Below are 17,788 nucleotides of genomic sequence, written 5' to 3'. Positions count from 1 at the left end.
GGACATTCACCTACGTGGAAGGGGTAACAAGCAGCTAACAGTGAAAAATATGTTCCTCCCCGAGCCCTTGTACACATGTGCTCGCGCACACAGCCTGAAAAGGATCTATGGTGAGGAGATGTGTTTTTTCCTTTAATACTGAAAGTCAATTTCCCTCCATACATATAAAATCTTCAAAGTTGCCTTCCTACATAGCAGAAATTTCTTCAATAGTAGTAATCCATTTCCTGGCTTAGTTCATTATAGAAACAGGCCTGAACCAGAACACTGGATTCCAAATTCCACTGACTTTGTGGAAGTCTGGACCCAATTTTGGAGTGCAAAACTATTTGAAGAGTAAGTTGAATCAAGGCTCCAACTCTAAAGCACCCCAAAGCCTAGGAATCTGGACATCTGTGAAGTTTAGGGATGTTTCAGTTCGGGACTGTCTATTATAAACTAACCAAGGAAAGTGATTACTCTTGATAAATGTTCACCTTTGGATTTTGAATGTGTGGCATGGGCCCAGCTCTTGTTTATAAACTAAGCATATTTTCTACGGCTTTCACCCCATGCTAACTCACCCATGCCAATAGAGTTACCCAAGATGTAAGTCAGTACAGAATGGGATACAGTAAGTCAGTAGAGCACAGAATTTGACTCCATATATTTTATGTTAAACACCCTAGAGAACTTTTCTTCCCAAGACAACAAGAGCAAATGTGTTACCTATAAATTAGAGTTTGGATTATCTATCAAAATCTGACTTCTTTTAAACTATGATATTTATTGCATAATCCCCACCCGTCAATATTTCTTTTAGTAATTTTAATTGTTCAATGGGGTAGAAGTACTGCAGGATTCTCCCTCAATGTGGTAACTTGTGATGGTGGATGAGAAAAGATTGTTACAAGATAGACAAGCTGAATAAACAAACGTAAAGCGAGTCCTTGATAGAAGATGAAAAGGATCTCTCCATGAACACAAAGCATTGATGAAAACAATTAACATTTGTCCACTGGCTAATCAATCAGCCATGGAATGGATGGAATCCAGCACTCTGTTGCAAGATTGGTGATGAAGAACGGGTGCTAACTATCACAGCCAAGCTCTGAAGTTCTTCTGACTAAATGAAAGTCATCTTCTCCCTGTCAAGTATAACTTTTGCATTCTCTCTCTTTCTATTTTATTCCAGTCTCACAACCTTGAACAAGCAAGCAACCAAGACTATATCTTGCATGAATACTGTATGACCTTACAATGGCCTGTGTCCATCCACATAGTTTCAGATTGTTTTTAATTTACTGAAGTAGCCTCTCATTACCTTCTTTGAAATACAGATATGAAGAAGGCATTCATACCATGTGTGTTTTTGTTTTTTACGGTAAAGTCGTACATAAAAGAAAGCCTAAATGTGAGAGTGCAGCAGCAAAACTTCAAAGCCCTGACTGTCAGACATTATTATTTCAAATCAGCTTTGACTTTTTGAGACTTAATAAAACACTGTAGTATACAGTGGCATATTTACAACTTGATATCAATTTACATTGATATTTACCATATCAATGATCAACTGAACTGTCTTACTCTTGCTACCTTGCAGTGCCTTGTTTTCTTTCATAATAAGCTTCTTTCAAAGCATGTTGTAACAATACTGTGAGCTGATAATTATTACTGATATGAGTTCTAAAACATGACTTGTTTGCATACAATTCTTTTTGAATATATACATTATATTGTGACAGAAGACAAAAGCACATTGATTTATTAATAATGATTGCAAATGCACTATAAATTCATAAACAATGAATGGAAATGTATACAGAAATGTAATTCAATCAAAGGTACATGTGACATATTTTTCTAAGTGCATCTAAAATATATTAGAACTCAAGGGAGTGTTGGAAAAGCCTGGGGGGAAATATCAGACCATACATAGCACAAGAGCAAATATTTCAAAGGATGATATAACCCGCAGTAGATTGACGAACTTCCCACCAGTGTTACAGAAAAAGGGTGCTGTACAATTAAGAGCATGACAATTCCCATCCTTATGTTCAGGAGGTATGCTTTATAGGAATGTTACAATGCACATTATAATGCAATGAGATTTCACTGAATGTAATAAGTATTCATTATGTTTTAGCAGGCTCTGGGAACGTCCCAAAATGTGAAACTTTTTCCATCTTCACTGTGGAGCACATAGTCCCTAAGCCATTGCTATTATACGTATTCATTGGTTTCCAATTCCACAACAAGAGATGACAGTATTGATTGGATCAGGCTAAGTCAAATGAGTTTGGAGGCCTCAGACAAGTCAAGGTTACAGGAGAGAAACAGTGTACAGGAAATTATCCCATTTGATATATTTGTTTAAGGAAAAAGTCTTTTTTTCCAAAATCCAAACTACTGGTAAACAGCAGTAATAGTGGCTCCCTCTTCTCCTGTTCCTTAACTTCACTTTGACTATGTCTATACTTAAACTGCTAGAACAGCACAGCTGCAGCATGGTCGCCCTTGGGTGTAAACACTCACGACAGCACTAGGAGGAGTTCTCCTGTCACTATAATTAATCCACTTTCCCAAGAGGCAGTAGCTAGGCCCACAAAAGAATTCTCCCATTGATTCAGGGCTGTCTGCAGCTGGGGTCAGGTCGGCGTCGCCACATCACTCATGGGTGTGAACGTTTCATACCCCTGAAAAAGGTAGCTGGGTCAACCTTGCTATTTAGTGTGGACCTGGCCTGAGAACATCTTGATTTTGTATGTGAGAACAGGATTTCCCTAGTTCCATGACGATCTACTCAGGGTTTGACACCAAAACAACAACAACAATAAAAACAAAAACAACCTATTATCCATCTGAAACTGAAGGGTTTGCTTTGGTATTTCACATAAAGGAGAAAAATCTAATTAGAAAAAGCAATTCAGAAAATACAAGAATTTTTCAGTAAAATGCAAGATTTCGTTTTAAAAAAATCATTCAGATGTTGATCTAGTTAGTGTATATTGGGTGCTACTGACTTTTATACTACCAATGGCATTATTAGATTCAGCTAAAGAAATCTGTTATTTAGAAAGTGAAGTACATTTTACAATCTAGTGATCGGACTTAATTTGTGTGTGCAGCCTGGTAGCACCTTTCACTAATTGATCCATCTTCAGGTGTACAAGAACAGCTTGATTACATGCCTTTTGTGAATTCTTTGCCCTCTAGATTTCCTTGAGATAAAGAACCACTTAGCATAGCTCTATACCATTAAAATCATAGTCTTCATTCTTGGTAATATGTATTTAATGTTAAAATTAAATGCAAACTGTAACATTTCAGTGTTCAGCAAGATGAATTTCATTCACTTTGAAAGAATTAGCTTTTATAATCTGACACCAATTCAAACTGAAATGAAGAACTTCATATTTACAGTCATGACTTGATAAATAAAAAATATAATTTAAGCATAACTAACAAACGTAAGTGCTGGATGATGCTCTCTATTTTTTTTTAATGCAAGGGTGTAAAGTTTGTGTAATGTTACTAAAATAGATTCTTTGATGCCATATTACTCATTTTCTTCTTTCATATACAAATTACCCTTTTCATTTTCAATAAACTTTAACTAAAAGAAAAAAGGAGGGCAACAATACAGAATTAATCAAAAGTCAGCCTGAAGGCTCAACATAGTCACAATATAGTGCCACTGCCTCCGCTTCATAAGTAGCTTGGTTTCAATCTTCCTGTCACCAGTAAGTTAGGTCAAGTGAATCTCATCTCATCCTCCTCAATTTCCATATTTCCATTCTAGAGTAATTAATTTTCATGGTATAACAGAAAATTTAAAAATAAGACATTTGAGATATGTTGTTAGCCAACGCACTAACTTCTTTGACTATCGTTTCAAGATTTTGTTGATTTACTATCCCCTCAACAGCCAATTTGACGGCGAATGCCACTACGACCAGCCATGTATGCATAAATAAGATAGTAATTGGAAAGAATATGACTTAAGAACTAGAAAAATTAACAAAAGAGAAAAGGTATACCTACTACAGATGGTTATTATTTCATCCCTAAGCTCTATACCTCACTCTGCCACTGATCTGCTAGGTGACCCTTGCCAGCTCACTTCATCTTCCTGCGCATCAACTTTCCTTCCTACCCTTTTGTTTCTCCTGACTATTTATACTCTCACCTCTCAGGGGCTGACACTACATCTCATTATACCTATGTCTACACTTGGAGCTGGGAGTGTGATTCCCAGCATGCGGAGACATACTCATTCTAGCTCCGCTTGAGCAAGTGTGCTAAAAAATAGCAGCATACCTCGGGTAGCCTGGGTGGCAGCTAGGGCTACTTGCCCCAAGTACATACCCACCTGGACCCCCTGGGCACTTAATCAGGCAGCTAGCCCATGCCGCTGACCATGCTACCCTGTGATGCTATTTTTAGCATACTTGCCCTAGCAGAGCTAGCCTGGTATGGCTATGTGAATTAGGAATCACACCGCTCAACTCAAATATAGATGTAGCCTGTGTGTTTGTAGAGTGTTTAATACAATGAGGCCCCAATCTTGGATGGGATTTGTAGGTATTACTGTAATACAAACAGCAACAATTGATGCCTAATGTAAACAAATATTTGTAAACTCAATGATAATGGAACAGTAGTTCCTAGTAGAAATTCTTGCCTAATAGCAATAATGTAAATCCAACAACTGACTACCTCAAAAGCGGTTTTCTTTAGGACAGGGACCAAATGAATCTGCCAACTACTACATATTTTTTCATGGTGACAAGATTTCCACAAAATGATAAGATTAGAACTGAGACAAGGTGGGCGAGGTAATATCTTTTATTGGACCAACTTTTTCTGGTGAGAGAGACAAGCTTTCAAGCTTCACAGAGCTCTTCTTCAGGTCTGGCAGGAAGAGAGCTCTGTGTAGTTCAAAAGCTCGTCCCTTCCACCAACAGAAGTTGGTTCAATAAAAGATATTACCTCACCCACCTTGTGTCTCTCATATCCTGGGTCCAACATGGCTACAAACTACACTGCAAACAAAATTAGAACTGTAAGAGTGTGGAGTGCTCTCTTAAATGGAATTAAAACTCTCCAAGCACACTAAAAATAATTAGGCCTAAAATGTGCTGGTTTTACCCTGAACTCTCACACACTCCCTGACTTGTCCAGCTCTCACATGAAACTATGTGCTTTCGAAATGCAAACACTGGTGTACAAATACTGGTAGTTTCCAGGCTTGCTTTCTAAAATGAGCCTAATGGAAAAACAGCAGCAGGTTTGCAGAATGTACCAATCCAGCCTAGAATGGCTTGTTTCAATAGAGCTCAAATCTCTGGTGAAATGTTTGATGCAAACCCCTACATACAAAGAAAACTGTACATTGCTTGTACCATCCATCCCCATCTAAAGACTAGCTTAAGATACAATTCTGACCTTCATTTTTTTATTTATTAAAAAGCAAAACCTTTAACCCTGCAAATGTTTTTGTTTTCCTAAAATAACTCATACAATGCTATATTCCACACTATTTTTAGAAAAGCAACAAGAGAAAGCATGCTTTTCCCATACAGCAGGGCACTGATATAAACATCAACACAGATGCTCTGTGAGAGAAAGCTGGACTTCTCAGGCACTTGATCATTAAGGAATGCACCAACTGGTTTAGATAATCTCGTGCCAGCTCAGTTCTGCTCCACACTCCCCTCTGGGAGTGGCCAATCTTGCCCTACTCCTAATCTTTCATTTTACTCACTTGTCCATCCTTTCTCCTTCTTTCCCCCCCCCCCCCCAGTTTTTTTCTTTTTCCAGAACAGAGGGGAAAATGCATTGTGCACCAAGCAATGCAAGGCTAGAATCACTTCCCCAAACAGAGCAAAACTTTTAGACAATTAACCCTCCCCTCTTCTTTCAGATAAATTACTAAGTATAAAATGCAATCTGTTTCCTTTGTTTAGTCAATATGAACAATTTGTAAATGACTCAAGGATAAAATTCAGAAAATGTTGTGCTAAATTAGAACCATTATAAACATGCTAATGACTGCTCAACTAAAACATGCTGGATCAGTGTGAAGTAATATATTTAGTTCCTGTGAAATCCAGTTGTATTGCCTCAGAACTATTTGGTCATTAAATTGTATATGATTACTCCAGGAAAATGTTAATTCCATGAATACTGCACTAGATGATACACTGTGTATGTCAAAGGGAGCTTTCTGAAATGTCAGTGCAAGTGCTTAGATGCAATGTTTTGGCACATTAGTAGAAGAAAACTATATTTTAAGCCTGTCAAAATTACATATACATTTCATTCTTCTACTTTAAGTTTCCTTTCCATTATGGAGTGTACTTCTCTGTTAGATAGGCTTTATTCACTGAAATGTGTATTATTGCTTTATTAGTATTACAATGATGGCACACAGTACATTTTGTGTAATCACCTTTTTCCCAAGTGGATGTACCTCTCAGTTGCTTCCCAAAGGAACATGTTATGTTAGTAAAAGACAGTCTGAGACTTTATACAATGGCAATCAGAGATACTTACGAAAAGGGAGTACAATTTACTTGCAATTCTTGAGCAGATGATTACATAAACTGACACTTTAAAGGAGTATTGTGTGCCTATTTTTCTCTCTCCTACCATATTCCTTATTAGCTAAAGTAAATCAATCAATAGGATTTGTAGTACCTTTTATTCCAGGGGGCGGAGGGTGTCTCTTTTGCTAGTAGGTGGGTATCTAAGGATTCAGGTGTGGGCAAAGCTTGGTCTTCTTTCATTCCCTTGACTCCAAACCCTTTCCTTGCAGACCTCAGCTATAAGACTAATGTTTTACTCAAACTAGAAAGGCAGAATATACTAAGGCAATTTCTCTACTGGTGTAAATTGGAGCAGCTACAGTGAAATCAATGGAACTGCACCAATTAACAGCACAAGAGGATCTGACCTACTGTTTCCCCTAATGAACTGAGATGCTGAAAAGTACAGCTATTGTGAAATTGGAGAAAACAGATGTATTTGGCCATATAGTTTGCCACACTGCCAGTGAAGCATTGTTTTCTTGGGAATTTGTTTCAGCCTAGCCTTAGATGACTCAAGCAATGGGGCTTCTACAAATTCCTTTGACTATTCTATTCCACTCGTGAATAAGAATCATTGTCAAAATTTCTCCTGATATTCGGCCTCTCTTTTAATTTCTTTCCATCACTCCATGTTATACCTTTGCCACTCTAAACAATTCACTTCCATCTGTGGTGTCTACACAGTTCAAAAACTTAGAAGGGGTTAGGACATACCACCCCATCCCATTTTCACCTCAACAAGCAATACAGATTTAACTCTTTTAATCTTTCTTCATGAAACAAGACTTGTATCACATGATCTACAGAGATGCAGTGCCTTTGTACTACACCTGAACTTCACCGGCATAGGGAGAAGTAGCTTCAGAATGCCTCTCTCAGCCTACACTCTGCTTCATCGTGTACTCAGCCAGCACTGTCAGTGAAAAACATCATATTAGAGAAATTGGGTCAGATTCTCTGCTCCGTTAAACTTAGTTTAACAAGCCAGTGGAGGATTCCCTCTGAACTGGGGAATTCCTTGGTGGTATAAGGCTGGCTCCTATGCCATCCATTCCCTGGGGGTGCATGGCCAGGGAAAAGGGGCATAGTTGGAGTATCCCTGAACTACGCTGATCTCTAGCTTCAGGAATTGCCCCTACAGACTACTGGCAGCTAGTATAAAATATAGTAGACAGGGACAACACCCTGTGGCCATGGGATTGGTAAAATATAAAGTTGGCTTTAGCCAACCTTTCTCTCTCCATCCTGACCTTGCACCAAGTACAGTTCAGCCAGTCCAGAGACTCTGGGCCATAAAATCTTTAGCACTTTTTATGGTGATGTCATGAAAAAGTATTAAAACTGCCACATAATATTTATTAACTTTGATTTAAATAGTCTCATTATTTTGTTTTACATCAAGCAACAACCACCCTACTTCCTCTTCCATTTCTTAAGCTTTTTTATTATTATTATTATTATTATTATTATTCAGTTAAATTTTGTGTCAGTGGATGATACTAGAGTGATAACACTGTAAATGAAGTACTCTACTCATAGAATGCTAGCTACTCCATGCTGTCTCAACCCTGTTCTGGAAAGATCCCTCATACCTTCCTTCCTAGTCTTTTTTCCAATTCAGATCCTTGCCTTTTCTATTCCAAGTACCAACCAGGACGATAATTAGTGTTAATTATGTGGTGATATTGTAAAGTGGACACTTGCTTATGAGGAAATATACCACTGTTACCAGATAATTTCACGAAGGCCACCAAACTGATGGAGATGGTAATAACTGTGTGGGATACATTAACTAATGTATCTACATTAATGTAGATTAATGTATCTACATCTACATTATCTACTGTGTGGGATACATTAACTAATGTATCTGTAACTAGAGCAGAGGTGGGAAAACTATGGCCCGCGGGCCACTTCCGGCCCGCGGCACCGTCCTGCCCAGCCTTTGAGCTCCCGGCCAGGGAGGCTAGCCCCTGGCCCCTCCCCCATTGTCCACCCTCCCCCCACAGCCTCAGCTCACAGGGGCAGGAAGTGGAAGGGGTCCAGGCTGTTTGGGGAGGCACAGCCTTCTCTACCCAGCCCTCCATACAGTTTCGGAACCCCGACCTGCCTCTCAGGCCAAAAAGTTTGCCCACCCCTGATCTAGAAGGCCATAAATTCAATTTTCTAATATCTGGTATAATATTTTATATCCACGTATCAGGCACACTGCCTTTTACTCTTTTCAGTAGAAATTTTGTAAAACTGAAACAAAAAAGTTATGGGTAGCATAGGTGCTGGAACTGGGGTACAGGGGGTGCTTCAGCACCCCCTGGCTTGAAGGGGTTTCCATTATATATGGGTTTACAGTTTGGTTCAATGGCTCTCAGCACCCCCATGATAAAAATTCTTCCAGCACCCCTGATGGGCAGGTTTGGGGAAAGAAAAAAGTAATGGATGTTAAAGACAGAGGGAAAAAAATCTATGTGGCACAATGATGTTCTTTCTTGCCACCAATTTTGATGAACAGAAAAATGGTGGCTACTACTAAACTGAAAAGTGCTCCATGGAAACTCTAACAGCTGGCCATCCCAGCAGATTATTTATAAGTAAAAAACAGATGATTCAAAAACCCCTATGTATATTTTCCATCCAAAAAATCATATTCTTCACATTACCCTGATAAATCACTAACAAAGAATTGTGTAATTAATAATTTGAAGATTTTTTTTAAAAATTCTGCATAAAAAATCCCTAACTCAGTCCCGGCATAGAATATCCTGAAATTAAAATAATCTCACAGCAAAAGGAATTTTTCATGAATAGAACCCCTTAAGGGTTTTTTGTATGTAAAAATATAACATGGAAAGAACAAAATAATAAGCACTTGATGTGAAATGACTTCAAATGAGAATGAGAAGAAATGAAAACAATAGTTAGAATCTCATCTTTATTTACCATTTCCCAAGGTCTTCACAGCACACAACGTAGTTCCTTACAGAACACTACAATACTTTGGCAGTTATACAACTACTGTATAGTAGTCAAGTTTTCAGTGAAATCTAGAATAAGCAATACTTTCTTTAACTAATACCAGAGGATGTCTTAAACCAACTTTAAGAGAACCTTAAAAGATGTATAAACTTTACAAACATCAAGCCACTTGCCATGCTTATATACACATCAGGAATAATAAATACTTTACTATAAATCTATGGAGCAGAGTTCACAATTTCTCAGGGCCCTGCATTCCCTGTTCTGAGTTGTACACAGCCCTTCTTCTCCTGCAGCTTCCTCACTCCCAGTAAGAAATGGGCAACTGAGCTCTTGAGAATGATGTTGAGGCATGCACTGAGCACTATACTGCAGATGATGAAGACAAAAAGTCTACACATTACCTTTGCGTTTCTTTGCTTTTGTTGATTTAATCCTGACTCCTACCCATAAATGATTAAACTGATGCGCTGAATTTTTGCAGCATGACTCCCATGTAAATTAATGAGAATTGAGTGCTGGAAACCTATTCAGGGACTTTGAAAAATGTAGGCGTTAATGTTACTTTATGATGTATTTATCCAAATATAAAATGCACTCTAACAAAGACTCAGTTTTGGGGGGGACCGTCACAAAATTTCATGCCATTAGAATAAACTCTAAAGCAGAAAACTGTGCTATCAAGTATTGTTATTTGTGAGATTTGAAGTAGTCACAGTGGGAAATATTCTAGTTATAATGTTGAACTGTTCAGCACTTTGTGAAAGCATAATATTATTTCACCACTTAAAACGTATTGTCATATGTTCAATGGCATAAGGGAGGGGTGCCGATTTGATTCCTATTATATCCAATAAACTCTGGTTTAATACACTTGCTGCACATGCATTGCAGAAACTCACTGCAAGAGCCATATATTTCTTTCATAATTCTAAAATATTCTTCTTGACATTTATTCAGAAGTTTTATTTGAAATACTACATCTAAAAATTAGGACTGGCTCTTGCAAAGCCTTACCACCTTGAACAGTCCCAATGAATTCTTTCTAAAGCCATGTAGTTTGTAAAATATATATTTTATACATATAAACCTTTTGCATAAAATTTAGTATAGTTACAATACATTGTAACCAATATTTTAATATGATACCTGTTTAATACATTCAAGTAAAGGAAAATATACAAGGACTACATTATTCCATCATATATTATCAATATGTTTTACTAAATATATAGCTCTGAAACCAAAAAACATATGGGACAGACCCTCATCAGGTAAACTGTCATAGCTCCACTGAAGTCAACAGGATATACCACACGTGTCAAAGTTTAAGCTCTGATCTGACAGTAGACTTCTACACAACATGGAAAGCAAATACCGGTTCTCAATGTGTCACGGTAATGCTGGAGCTGTCTTGCAGAGGGTACTAAAATTGAGATGAAATCTATTTTATCCTAAGAGTTCTTGGATGCCTCTCAGTGGCTTAAACCATGACAGGGTTGTCTTTATGGGGTTTTTCCTCTTGAAGTCATCCATGGAACTCCCTGTATTTGGACAGCCACACAATCTTTTTGAACTAATCATTTTTCTAATCTCTGAGCAATCAAGCAGCATTGATCCAAGCCCACTCCTGTACTTACAATGTGCTTAACTTTACACACTGTGAGTTATCACACTGACTTAAACAGAACAAACTGCAGTATATGAAGATAAGCACATTCATAAGTCCGTGCAGGTTTGGGGCCTCCAATTCCACTACAAATTCATAGCTACTAAGACTTTTTTAAAAAACAGTTATTTATGGGCAAGGTGTAACTCACACCACCCTCAGCATGGCTAGGCAGTGGGCATGCTGTGACTGTAGCTTATTATCCTCTCCTGTTCTCTCAAATGAGTAGACTGTAAGCTCTTTGGAGCAAGGACTTTTATTATTATATGTGTATGTACAGTGCTTAACACAGTGAAACCCCAATCTCTGACTGGAGCCTGTAGATACTACTGAAATACAAATAATAAATAAATATCACCATCATCTTGGTTAAATTCTACCTCAAGTTAATAGTGGTTGAAAACTATTACCATTAAGATTTTGGTGACCTATATATATGGAATAAACTATTGGACTTTGTTCACTTCATCTTACATAGGTGCCTATACCATACAAACCACTATCTCAGCTAGAGCAAATCTGCCTCTGTGCTGGTATCCAGATCAGAGAGACCAATGATCAATGGACAATGAGCCCTTACCACAGAAAAAGGAACAAGAAAGCGTGTATTGCCATGGCCTGTTCTGTGGCAAACAGAAAGAACTTCAGTTCCCAGTGCTGTCAATAAACATGAACACAAAATTCACATCAAATGTTTTTAAGCTCTAAAATTAGATTGTCCAAATTTCCAAAGTTCAGAAGGGACTTCGGCTCAGCTTTGCCTGTTCCAGAAGAGTAAAAACAATAGAGAATAAAACTTTATTTTTAGAAACAGCAATTCCTTTAATTTAAACACCCCAGATCCAGATGCAGTCCAACTATTGTCTACTTTGAAAGCTTTCCAGTTGATAATAAATAATGTATTTACTTCCTCAGCAATATATAATTCCCTAATGGGTTTATTATCCTGTAAACAGTACTGTAAATCTGACCTTTGGTACAAAAACACAAAACTAAATTCTCCCCTCTTTGCAGAGATAGTTAGCAAACCTGTTCAGCACCTAAGATTAGGTGATATTACTCATAGATGATGAGCCTGATTTACTGTTGCCCTGCACCTTGCCTAGTCGTTTACGTGAGTTCAAAGTAATTCTGATTTGGTGGATTTTTACACTGATTTTGCACTGGTGTAAATGACTACACAACATGCAAAGCAATGGAGAATCAGGCCTTAAGGGCATAATATATTTTGATATTTATCAAACAGCTGCTCAGAAAATGAGCAAACATTACAACCACTGAGCTTGAAAATCACAAGAGTAGCATAATGCAAACTGTTATAGGAAGTGCAATACTGGATTAGGCCTTTGGTCCACCTAGTCCAGCATTCTGCCTCTGACAGTGACCAGTACCAGCTGTTTCAAAGGAAGAGTCCCTGCAGTAGGCAGTTATCTCATAATCTACCTTCAGTGAAAGTTTCCTCCTTATGCCCAATTGATTTATGCCCCAGAAGCTTGAGGGTTTATATCCCTTCCAAAGCCCATGTCTGTTTGTTTTTATATTATTATAGCTCTATACATTCTCGTTCGCCATATAAATGTCTCTCACAAAGATGATGCTCAAAACTCTCAAGGAAGCACATGGTCATGCACAATGTCAGGGACTTTCATATATAGCCTAAGAATGCCAGCAAGCTCACTATAAGTGTGGCTACGACAAGCACCAAAATCCTTCAACAATGGGAAATCTCCAGGAACAGAAGTCACTGATAGAACAAGCTTGCTGTGCCATGATCTCACTCTCAACAACAACAAAAAAGGTGTTAAGGGGTACGCAGGATGAGCCTGAGACCACAGGGTCCAGTTGCCATTCAACAAGCATCAAAACACCAGCAAATAGGCTTTTTTCCTCTCTGAAGAAGAGGGGAGAAAAGGGGAGCAAGTCTGAACAGCCTGTTTAAAACACAAACCATTGAAGGCTGAGACACAGATTCTCTAATGGAAGAGGCACAAAGAGACTGGAAACTGGACACAAATGGCCTCAGAGAACTTCCCTGTCTGAGAGGAACTCCCTGCCTCTGCAAATGTGCAGGCCTGGATCCTGTGCCTGTCATTCCTTGATGTAGGAGGCATTTCAGGTGCATTCCAGAGTGATGGGGCAGTCTAAACCTGCCTGGCACAGATCTGAATTGCATCAGGACTGGGGCTGGCCCTCACAGAACTAGGAAACCATAAGCCGATCCCTGACTGCTCCCCATACTCATACTGAACTGAGTAGAGCTGTGATACAGGAAAGAACCTGGCCCTTTGTAGTTTGAACTAGTTAAGCCTGATAGCTCTATACCATTGTCTAATTCCTCCCACAGGCTGCCCCCTCCCCCACACTTTAATTATCTTGTCTTAAGCTCACAAGCCTGTGAATTTGGCAAAATCTGAATTAAAAATCTGATCATCATTAGCAGGTTCTGACCAAACTCTAGACTGTGCTTTGGAGCAGAATGGAGATAGTTTCTACCAAAATACTTCAACTACTATACTATAGAGACACCAAGGGCCAAATTTCCAAAGAAGGGTTCAGTGAAGCCTGGCCACAAAAAAAACCCCAAACCACAATGCGTAAACCAGTAGTTTCATATCGAAGTGCCCATTAATGCATCAGCTATCAACACTGTCTCACAAATATTCTTTTGCTCTCTCAAAGAACAGAAGTGTTTAAGGGGTTGTTTTTCAGGCACATCTATTGCAGATTCCTTTGAAATTTGGCCCATAACTATTTTCATGACAGGACAAATTTCGAGCTGGCACAGGTACCCATTTGGCCTGATATATTAGGAAGTTTGTTTGATTTAATTGTGACTTTTGTTTCACAACTGTACTTTCTGTTCTGAACATACCTCCTAAATTCAGTGTCCACAGACAGCATTTGTGGAAACCTAAATGGTAATGGTTATAACAGCTGAAAAACAACCAATGAGAGCATCTGTGGTACAACCAGAAATAAATTACTTGGAAATAATAAGCATTATGATAGAGTTACACCTCACACTGAAGTTACCTTCATCAGGACTGGAGCACTGAGTCTACTATTGTTTTGTTATTGATGGTTATGTGAACAGATAGCTCCTGAAAACTAAACAATAAATATTGGATTACTGATGAATAAGAGGTTTCAGAGTAGCAGCCGTGTTAGTCTGTATTTGCAAAAAGAAAAGGAGGACTTGTGGCACCTTAGAGACTAACCAATTTATTTGAGCATAAGCTTTCGTGAGCTACAGCTCACTTCATCGGATGCATTCAGTGGAAAATACAGTGGGGAGATTTATATACATAGAGAACATGAAACAATGGGTGTTACCATACACACTGTAACAAGAGTGATCACTTAAGGTGAGCTATTACCAGCAGGAGAGCGGGGGGGAGTGGGGGGGGTGGAGAACCTTTTGTAGTGATAATCAAGGTGGGCCATTTCCAGCAGTTGACAAGAACATCTGAGGAACAGTGGGGGGGTGGAGAGTGGGAATAAACATGGGGAAATAGTTTTATTTTGCGTAATGACCCATCCACTCCCAGTCCCTATTCAAGCCTAAGTTAATTGTTAATTATAAGTTTGCAAATTAATTCCAATTCAGCAGTCTCTCCTTGGAGTCTGTTTTTGAAGTTTTTTTGTTGAAGAATTGCAACTTTTAGGTCTGTAATCCTGTGACCAGAAAGATTGAAGTGTTCTCCAACTAGTTTTTGAATGTTATAATTCTTGACATCTGATTTGTGTCCATTTATTCTTTTACGTAGAGACTCTCCAGTTTGACCAATGTACATGGTAGAGGGGCATTGCTGGCACATGATGGCATATATCACATTGGGAGATGTGCAGGTGAACGAGCCTCTGATACTGTGGCTGATGTGATTAAGCCCTTTGATGGTATCCCCTGAATAGATATGTGGACACAGTTGGCAACTGGCTTTGTTGCAAGGATAGGTTCCTGGGTCAGTGGTTCTGTTGTGTGGTGTGTGGTTGCTGGTGAGTATTTGCTTCAGGTTGGGGGGCTGTCTGTAGGCAAGGACTGGCCTGTCTCCCAAGATCTGTGAGAGTGATGGGTCGTCCTTCAGGATAGGTTGTAGATCCTTGATGATGCGTTGGAGAGGTTTTATTTGGGGGCTGAAGGTCACTGCTAGTGGCGTTCTGTTATTTTCTTTGTTGGGCCTGTCCTGTAGTAGGTGACTTCTGGGTACTCTTCTGGCTCTGTCAATCTGTTTCTTCACTTCAGCAGGTGGGTACTGTAGTTGTAAGAACGCTTGATAGAGATCTTGTAGGTGTTTGTCTCTGTCTGAGAGTTTGAAGCAAATGTGGTTGTATTGTAGAGCTTGGCTGTAAACAATGGATCGTGTGGTGTGGTCCGGATGAAAGCTGGAGGCATGTAGGTAGGAATAGCGGTCAGTAGGTTTCCAGTATAGGGTGGTGTTTATGTGAGCATCGCTTATTAGCACCGTAGTGTCCAGGTAGTGGATCTCTTGTGTGGACTGGTCCAGGCTGAGGTTGATGGCGGGATGGAAATTGTTGAAATCATGGTGGAATTCCTCAAGGGCTTCTTTTCCATGGGTCCAGATGATGAAGATGTCATCAATGTAGCGCAAGTAGAGTAGGGGCATTAGGGGACGAGAGCTGAGGAAGCGTTGTTCTAAGTCAGCCCCTCCCCCCCCCCCCCGCTCTCCTGCTGGTAACAGCTCACCTTAAGTGATCACTCTGGTTACAGTGTGTATGGTAACACCTATTGTTTCATGTTCTCTATGTATATAAATCTCCCCACTGTATTTTCCACTGAATGCATCCGATGAAGTGAGCTGTAGCTCACGAAAGCTTATGCTCAAACAAATTTGTTCGTCTCTAAGGTGCCATAAGTCCTCCTTTTCTTTTTGATGAATAATAATTTCCATACCATGGAAAACAAAAGTGGATGTCACTGAAAGTCTTCATTTTATGTTTTTACCAGTGGGTAATTTATTTTTGGTTGGAGCTTACACTAGGGAACACCATTGGAATCTGTATCTCTTACTGTTAAAGAGGGAAAAGAAAGCTTATCAATTATGCCCACTTTATTATGCATTATAGGCCTGATTATAAAGAGAGAGAGCTAGAAGGGACAAGCTGTAAGTCAGATATGCAGTGGCTGTGGCAGAGTGTCTAAACCCCGCCTTGACAGGGAAGAGGCTAGAGGAGGCTCTGTGTGCTAAGGTGCCACCATCCCTCCAGCCCAGCAAGTCACGCACAGAGAATGCTGCAGTCTCCAAGAGGGAAGTCCTGAGAAGGGAATGGCTCCTGAAGCAGCATGCGGAACTCCCGCGCCAGAAACCCCCTCCTGCTCTGCAAGGAGTCCAGCAAACTGCAGTCTCAAACCTGAGAGGAGAGACTGACTCTGCTACAGAGCTGCCAGTGGTTCCGTCAAGCTGCTACCCATGCACCCCTGAAGTAAAGAGATGCCACTGACCTTTTTGCTTTTTGTTGCCAGTAGGACAGGTCTGGACTTTGTGTTGAGTCTGAACTTTTGCTTTTCCCCCACCCGTAAACAAACTAAGTAGGCCCACAAGAGTGGGGCCAATGCAAGGACTAAGAGGCTGTGGCCTGTACGGGGCTGATCCTGTAGTGGTAACTGGGCATGGCAAAGGGCCCCAGCCCAGCTAGGGAATGCCCCAGAGAGACTCTTTTTATAGTGGACCTCCATCAAAACACTCACTGAACCCTTCTTTGGTTGGAGAGGGCTGGCTAAGGTGATATTTTTTTTTCAAAGTTTGTTACTTTCAGATAGATAGATAGATAGATAGATAGATAGATAGATAGATAGATAGATAGATAGATAGAACTATGTGCTGATATATGAAAACAAAATGTGGCTGCACTCAATTTGTATTCAAAAATAATAAACATTTTAGGAAGTTACTGGCAAATTCTGCCTTTTATTTTGAATCATTTTCATGTCATTTTGTTTAAAAGTTTCTGGAAGTTAGTTATGTGCCGACTCCAATACAATAAAGCACTGCTACATGTGCATGAGGCTTAAGTGGTTTTCTGCACTGGGGTCTTAACGCACTCGGAGAATTTAGGTTGCATTTGTGACATTGGCATCTTAAGTCTTTTTCCTCCAATAATTTTCTTACCAACGGATTTCCAAAATCAGGGCAAAATCCTGCCCTAACTCACCAGCGGCGTGCTGACAAACGCTGACTGAAGTCAATGGGAGGACTCATACGTGTAAGCATCCCTTGTGAAGTGTGAGATTTAGACAGAACAGAAAGAGGACAAGCAGAAGAAAACAGCCACACACAGCACTTACCTCTGCACCAATAAAAGAAGGTGTGTCCCCTACAGTGCCTATTGCTAATGGCAGCTGGGACACAGGAGGCCTCAAGCTTAGGACCATGGAAGTGCAGGTAGGTACATTAGCCAGTCCCTTTTCTTACTACTCGAGAGAGCAAAGAGAGTGTTCATGATCTGTGTCTGTTTGGTGGACTAGGAGAATGGCGCTCCCTATTGGAAATGGCCAGAAAATGAAAATCCTTTCCTGCCAAAAAGAATCATGTTTTTTTAAAAAGTTTGTATCCCG

General features: G+C 39.6%; 1 protein-coding gene across 23 annotated transcripts in view; it reads right to left on the bottom strand.

Moving 5' to 3' along the window:
• SOX6 (SRY-box transcription factor 6) overlaps window positions 1-17,788 on the bottom strand; it is a 451,605-nt gene that overhangs the window by 205,851 nt on the left and 227,966 nt on the right. The window lies entirely within an intron of this gene.

The sequence above is a fragment of the Caretta caretta genome, chromosome 6 (genome assembly GCF_965140235.1).
Source record: "Caretta caretta isolate rCarCar2 chromosome 6, rCarCar1.hap1, whole genome shotgun sequence".
NCBI classification, from domain to species: Eukaryota; Metazoa; Chordata; order Testudines; family Cheloniidae; genus Caretta; species Caretta caretta.
Note: the sequence above shows the minus strand (reverse complement) of the source record. Positions and strands in the feature narration are given on the sequence as shown.